The following is an 8,540-nucleotide window of genomic DNA, read 5'->3' as shown; positions in this document are numbered from 1 at the left end:
AATTAATTTTTTTTATATAAATATTATATATTTTTTTTAATTTTTTTAAATAATTATATAATACTTATGTATTTATAATTGTAATTATCATTACTCAAATTTAAAATTGCCCAACAATAAAATGCTATTAACGTAGTTTTATCCCTGAGAGAGTCACCAAATAGAAAAAAAAATTTCAAACATTTTTTTTAAACTCATTAAAAATTTTCAAAAAATAAAAATCAAAATCACAAATTCATTAAAAAAATATTTACTTAACCAAAAAAAAAAAAAACTCAATCGGTCGGTGACCACCATTTGTGAGATAAGCATTTTCCTTTCGGGTTTTATTTTTTGAAATCTTGGCTAAAATAGGCCGGCCATTTTGTTAAATTTTCTTTTCAAAAGTTTTTCGAGCCCTACTGGGGTAACTGCTAAGGACAAATTAGAGTAGTGCTAGCACGAGAAGGGTCTCTATAAGGACAAAAAATATTTTCTTTTTTTTTTTTCTTTTTTTTTAAATATTTAAAAAATATTTTTTTAATAATTAAATAAATAAATAAATAATTATCGAATCCAATCGAGACCTAACTTTCAATGAAAGTAGCCCTTTTCCACAAATTAACATCAAACGTGTCAACTTTATTGAATGTCAAAAGTTCAATAATTACCATGTAAGTTTATCCAAAATAATATTGTAATGGCTAACTTATGGCTCCATGTTTTGACACATATATTGGGTAAACCATAATGGGATGTGACAGATGATGTGCAGCTCATGACCACGTCTTTTTTATATTTTTTCAAATAATTTGTATAAATTTTAAATAGACCAACTATATACATGCTCTTGAAAAAATGTAAACCCTATCTAAAAAATTGTAAAAAAATTATTATTTATTAATAAAACTTATTCTTTTATAAAAAAAAAATTTATATAAAACTTGTTTATTTAAAATTTATATCTAAGGTTACCCTACTTGACGTATAGCTCTGCGGCTGTTGGTAGTATGGTCTTCAGTCACGTTAAAAGACAGCACCAAGTACTTGAGAGCATGTCGTTCCTGACTTCCCTTTATATGTTTGTGATATGAAATTGTGGAAAAATATCTTCTCCAATAAAAAAGAGATGGTTATATTAAGTGTATCCGAATGAAAAGAATAGGATTTTGGACCTCGAGTGAAAATAAATAAATATATAAACTAGGTCTTATAGTATTGTTGGGTTTTGTGAATTCTGGTTTGTTGTTATCGCAGTCTGATTTGATGACCCGGCCCTGTCATGTAATGTTGTGCAAAATACATACATCAATGATGACAAATGAAATAAAAATAAGTACGATTAAACACACAACGCACAATATACATAGTTAGACAAATTGCCTATATTCACAAAACTGTAGAAATCTTATTAGCCAGAAGAGATTACAATCACTCAATATCAACTCACACTCTCTAGGGCTTTTTTCTCTCTCACACAATACGCACTCACTTGACAATTGTTCTCTCTCAAAATATGATGAGAGTCGTACAAAACAAATCAAATATGACATATATATATCAAACGGCGCTGAAAACCCTAATCTGGCAAAAATTGCGTTCTTTGTTCGAGCAGAGTATCAAGCGCGCATTGAGTGAACGGCCAAAAAAATATTGGCTCGAGCAGGGCTTGAGCGAACACTAAGGTTTGTGTCTCACTTGAGCTCATTGTCGCGTATGACTATGGCAAACTCACAGGTTGAGCTTCACTCGAGCCCACTGTCAAGTGCACGTCGAGCGAACTCAGGGGTTGAGTTTCGATCGAGCGCACGTCGAGCAAACACTCTGTTTCTCGATTTTCAGCTCCAAAACTAGTCTCCACATACACCCAAAAAGACCTGTCAAGATTTCATCAGATCTTTTTTGGTGGAGTTTCAATGAGGCTTGTCTATGTCCACTTCAGCTTGGGCTGCTTTCAGGAAAAATTTTGGCAATGTTTTTTCACTCGGGAAGCGCCAGGTAGAGAATTCAGTCTAAGTTCGCACGACAATTCGCTCAAACGAAGCTCAAGCAGAGAGTTCGTTCGATGATTCCTCGATAGGTCGCTCAAGCAAATATCGGATAGAAAGTCCACTCGATGGAATAATGTAGAAAAGTGAAAATTAGGACTTCCATCATATGATACTACAAATATGTACTTAATGAACAGTATAGCTGGTTTTGAATAATGAATTTCATCCTAAAGTGTATTTTATCATTTCTCATAATAATAAAATCTTTTACAACTCTGTGGAATTAGGTACGTTGCTTAACTACGTTAATTTTATATCGTATAATTGATTTATGTTCTTGTCTGCCTTTTACCTATTTTTTTCATTGTTTTCAAAACAGTAGTACTTGTTACTACCTAAACATTTCGTGTTGTAAAAAACGATGACAATACTTGAAAGTAAATGCGAAAAGAACAATCAAACAATCACACAACACAAAATTTATGTGATTCGACGACTTGTCTACGTCCATGGGAGCTATAAATGATTTTTATTAGTTGAGGAATCATAATACAATAGTGGGGCGACTACTGTGCACACACTATACGGCCACAGTAACACAAAACACAAATATATAGGGTACACGGTGGAAACCCTAAAATTTCATCAAAAGCAATGTTCGCTTGAGCGACGTGTCAAGCAAGCATCGAGCGAACCTATTTCCCATCAACTGCTCGAGCCATGTGTCGAGCGGCTCATGAGCGAACTCTCTGACTTGAACTCAACTCGATCGGTATGTCGAGCAAGTGTTGAGCGAACTTTCTGTATCGAGCAGATCACACGCGAACTCTCTATCTGACGTCTCCGCTCGAGTGGCATGGATGCCCTGCTAGAGCGGACTAGACCAGGCTCCACAATACTCAACAATTCTCCCACTTTCAGACTAGCACAACCACTGTATCACCCTCTGCCTTAAAACATGATATCCTCTACCTCTGCAATTCATTACCCTTGTCTTCATGCTAAAAGACCAACTGAAGTTGCGCATAACTTCAATTTCTCAAGTATAACACCATTTGTCAACATATCAGTAGGGTTCTTACTTCCATAAATTTTCTCAAGTAACAATTGCTCATCATCTAGCAATGATCGAATAAAGTGATACCTGAACTAAATGTGTTTGGTCCTGGAATGAAATACTGGATTCTTGGCAATAAATATGGCACTCTGACTGTTGCTGTAGAGAGTGCCCTTTTGATTTTTTTTACTAAATTCATCCAAGAAACCTTGTAACCAAATCATCTCCTTTGACAATTATGACACTGCAATATACTCAACTTCTGTAGTAGACAAAGAAATTATTTTTTGAAAATTAGAAGCCCATGACACGGCAGTACCACCCAGAGTGTAAACAAAGCTTTTGGTATTCTTTCTACTATCAGTATCTCCAGCAACATAACCCTGCACCTCTAAGCTCTCTCCTAAGAAACACAAGCATGTTTCTAAAAAGCCTTTTAGGTACCTCAGAATCCACTTCACAGCTTCTCAATATTGTTTTCATGGGTTACTAATATATCTGTTCACAACTCTCATTGCATGGGTAATATCTGGTCTTGTACAAACCATAGCATACATAAGTGAACCAATAATCGAGACATAAGGAACCTTACTCATGTAGTCTTATTCCTCCTCTGACTTTGGTGACTAATCATTGCTAAGTCTGAAGTGACTACCTAAGGGTGTGCCAACTGGTTTGACCTGGTTCATATTAAACTTGTTGAGTGCCTTTTTCACATACTCTGCATGCAAGAGTCTCAGCGTACCTTTGACTGTCTCTGACAATTCTCATGCCAATGATTTGTTTTGCAGCTCTTAAATCCTTCATTGCTAAGTGTTCTGACATGTTCTTATTCAAATCATTGATCTCATCAATACTAGCCCCTACAATAAGCATGTCATCCACATACAACAATAAAATAATGTAAGAATTGTCAAAATGCCTGACATAGTAGCAGTGATCTGCTTGACATTCGAGGTACCCTGAACTGAACATAAAACTGTCAAACTTATTGTACCACTGCCTGTGAACTTGCTTCAGGCCATACAAGCTCTTCTTTAGTCTGCAAATTGAATCTTACTTTCCCTGTCCTACGAACCCCTCAGGTTGATGCATATATCTTTTTTTATGTCTTCGTGAAGGAAAGCTGTTTTGACATCTAACTTCTCAAGAAATAAATCTTCAGTGGCAACCATAGCCAACACTAACTTGATGGTTGTGATATTTACCACAGGAGAAAATATCTCAGAGTAGTCAATACCCTTTTTCTGCTGAAAGCCTTTTACAGCAAGTTTGGCATTGTACATCTTAATGTCATCATGCTCAATCTTTACCCGGTACACCTACTTGTTATGCAATGCCTTATTCCCTTATGGAAGTTCTGTCAACTCTCATGTATGATTTCTTAACAAGAAATCCATCTCATTCTTCATTGCTAGCTATCACATAAATTTTCATCCTGCAAAGTTTCCTCATACCTCTTCAGTTCTCCACCATCTTTCAACAGAATGTAATTCAAAGTAGGTGGGAAACGTTGTGGGGGATGAATAGTTCTAATTGACTTGCGAACTGCAATTGCAGGAGTGGACGGAGCTGGATCTAACTGGAGAATAATAGGAATGGGTGCACAAGGCCCACTCTCCCCGTCACTCACATCTCTTCATTGCACTGCGACCTCTGGTCTTACAAACTCAGACTCCTGAGGAATTGTTTCAGCAACTGTACTGAACTTGTCCTCGTCTCCATAGCCAATAAAATAACATTGTTTTGACTTAGTCTCAAGCTTATTATGAGCATTTGACATCTTTCCCGCTCCAAGCCTCTTAAGACAGTCTACACTCCTACGAAACTGATGGTCCTCTATTTATCAGGTAGACGGAAGTGCTGACTGCGTCTACCTAGAATGTAGGTGGTAATCTAGCATGCAGCCTTATGCTTCTAGCACGCTCATTAATGGTTATATTCATATGTTCAGTAACTTCATTTTGTTGTGGTGTCCCAAGAATGATATTCTCTATTCTAATGCCCTGAGCTGCACAGTACTCATTGAACCCTCCATCAATGTACTCACCACCATTATCAGATTTCAAGCATTTCAACTTGAAGTCTGTCTCTGTCTCTCTCAACTAAGGCTTTCCAATTTTTGAACACATTAAATACATCAGATTTATGCTTCAAAAAAAAACTCATTCATTCCAACTGTGGTTGTCAATGAACGTGACGTAATATCAAGAACCTCCAAGAGATGCCACAGGAGAAGGTCCTCACATGTATGTGTGCACAAGATGCAACTTTCTTGTTTTTAGTGTTTTGCCATTCTTCAAGAAACTGACATTTTTCTGTTTTCCCAAAATACAACTCTCATACATACTGAGATCAATTGATTTCAGTTATGGTAGCTTGTCTTTAGATAGTAGTTCTTTCAAGCCCTTCTGACTCATATGGCCAAGCCTACAATGCCACAAATTTGTTGTACTCTCTGCAACGGTAGTAGTTACAATGTTATTCAAACCAGTAGTTATATACATACTACCAGTTTTCTTATTATGGAGTGCAACATCAATGTCCTCCATTCCCACCACATTCAATGTCTCTCCATCAGCCATGTACACCTCCCCAAATCACCAACAACATAGTTCTGTATTATTTCCCGATGAGAAGAAGTGTGAAACGAGACCTTTGAATCCAGTATCCAGTCATCAACTGAACTATGAATTGCAAGCAATAGTGCATCTTGTGCTTCTTCAATAACCACATTAGCACTATTATTCTTCGTATTCTTCAGGATTTTGCAGTTATTCTTTATGTGACCAGCCTTGCCACAAATCTAGCCAAGTGCTGCTGCCTAGGCCTTGACTTGTTCTTTCCCATGTTCTTTGATTTTAATCTACTTCTGTTTGAGTTCCTGTCTTGTGATCTCCCCCGAAAATCAACATTCAGTGTTGAACTTGAACCCGAGGTCTCGCCTGAATCCCTCATGCGTACCTCCTTAGCCAAAATCAAATCACGTATATCATCATATTTCAACTTTGTTTTACCTACAGAATTATTAACAACCATTCTCATGGCTTCTCAATTGGTTGGCAGTGAAGCTAACAGTATTAGTGTACGTATCTTATCATCAAACTCAATTTCAACAGACGACAATTTATTTGTGATAGTATCAAAATCGTTCAGATGTTGTGCAACAGACGTGTCTTCTGCCATCTTTAAATTAAATAACTTTTTCATCAAGTGTACTTTGTTATTCGCTGACGAATTTTCATACATACCTGACAAAGCCGCCATGAGATCCGCAGTCGTCTTCTCCTTGATGATGTTGTGTGCAATGGATCTCGACAGAGTTAGCCGAATAACCCTCAGAACTTGTCGATCAAACTGGTTCCAATCAACTTCTTCCATGCCCTCCGGCTTCTTCTCCAACAATGGAAGATGAAGTCTCTTCCCATAGATGTAGTCCTCTATCTACATCCTCCAATACTTGTAATCTATGACATCGAACTTCTCGATCCCGAATACCTTCAATTTTTCTCCAGCCATCGTTTTTCCTCAAACCTGAACCTTGGCTCTTGATACGAATTGTTGTGAAAAATGATGACAATAATTGAAAGTAAATGCGAAAAAAAATCAAACAATTACACGACACAAGATTTACATAGTTCGACAACTTGTTTACGTCCACGAGAGTTGTAAAGTATTTTTATTACTTGAGAAATCACAATAAAATAGTGGGGTGACTACTATGCACACACTGTATGGCCACAGTAACACAAAACGCAAATATATAGGGTATACGGCGGAAACTCTAAAATTTTCATCAAAAGTGATATTCGCTCGAGTAGTGTGTTGAACGCATATCAAGTGAACTTGTTTCTCGTCAACTGCTTGAACCATGTGTCGAGCGGCTCACGAACAAACTCTCTGACTTGAATTCCGGTCGAGTGGTATGTCGAGCGAGTGTCGAGTAAACTATTTGTATCGCATCTATTTGAGCTGTCTGTCGAACAGATCATGTGCAAACTCTCAATGTGACACCTCCGCTCAAGCGACGTGGATACCCTGCTTGAGCAGACTGAGCCGATTATGAGCTTGGTTTTATGCATTTGCTTCTTTTCAATTGACTTGGAGAATCTTGAACAGGGCCAAAACGCGTTGGAAGGAGTGCTTAAAAACTTGGTGGAAAATGAAAGTTGCATTTCTCCCTTGTAGTACTGCATTTCCAAGAAGGAAACAAGGTTGTCTTTCTCTTTTGATATTAGAAAGTTAGCTAGAAACTTATCGTAACTTGCATAAAAAGCTTAGGACATATATACCAGTTAAAACAAAAAAGTAAAGCTTGATTTGATTACAAATAGGAAAAAGCTTGATTTGATTTGATCACATTTGATTATAAATGGGACCGCTCAATTTGATCGATCGGAAAAAAAAAAATTTAATAATTAAGAAAGTAATTTTAAATATATTAATATATATATTTTTTAAAATATTAAAATATATTAAAAAAATAAAAATTATAAAATATAACTATTAATCAAGTAGAACGAATTATTCTGAACGACAGAATAACCCGACTCTTACAAATATTGGTGCGCATGTCCGTCTGTCTGTGACGCACGTACACCAATAATATAGTTTAAACTGTAGCTCATAGAAAATGTATGGTGCTTATAAAAAGCTGATTTTGGTTAAGAAGTCATTTATATAGTAATACCATATTTAATCGTGGAGATCGTAAAGATCACGCAATAGTTTTAAAATGAATAAAATTTACTATTAAAAATTAGAACGCCCACGTGTATGTACCAATATCATCATCAGATCATGTGAAGATCCATGCTGCATGCATGATCATGACAACCATGGGCTGCATGCGACCGACAGACATACGTGTAGTACTATTAATAGTACTTATTTTTATAAGTTTTGGATTTGCCAAGATCAGAAGCTAAAAGATAATTGCATGCGTCTTTAGATTTTTTTTTTTCCCTCTCGTTATGTTTCTTCTCCCACGCATAAAACTTCTTAATTAGTTCAATAGATCAGCAGCGCTGTGGATTGCTGATCAATATTTGCATGATTGTTAGGCTTTTCTTTTATCAACTTTTTTGATCATGATAAGGATGTTTGAATCCCTCGTGCATGTTTCAAATATGTGAACTGGTTTTGATTAATATTAATTAAACAAAGCCACGATTGAAGCGTATATATGTGTATATGTATATTTATATATGTATGATTCGATTATATATATTTTATATCGAATGAGAAAATAATGAATAGAATGATCTATCAATATCTTAATAATATTACAAAATCATCCCTTATCTTAAAATTAATTTAAATTGATCTCTCTCAATTGTGATATAACACGGAGAATATTTAATTCAATAAAATAAAGTGTAGAGTCGAGATTCTAATTCAAAACTTTTGTTCTAATACTAGTATCATATTGCGGAATCACAACTTCATATTCCAAAAAATTAAACTAATAAAAAGAAGTAGATTTTATTATTTAAATTATATAGTGACTGTAG

This window comes from Juglans regia, chromosome 2 (assembly GCF_001411555.2).
Source record: "Juglans regia cultivar Chandler chromosome 2, Walnut 2.0, whole genome shotgun sequence".
Classification (NCBI taxonomy): Eukaryota; Viridiplantae; Streptophyta; class Magnoliopsida; order Fagales; family Juglandaceae; genus Juglans; species Juglans regia.
This window is presented reverse-complemented; position numbering follows the sequence as displayed.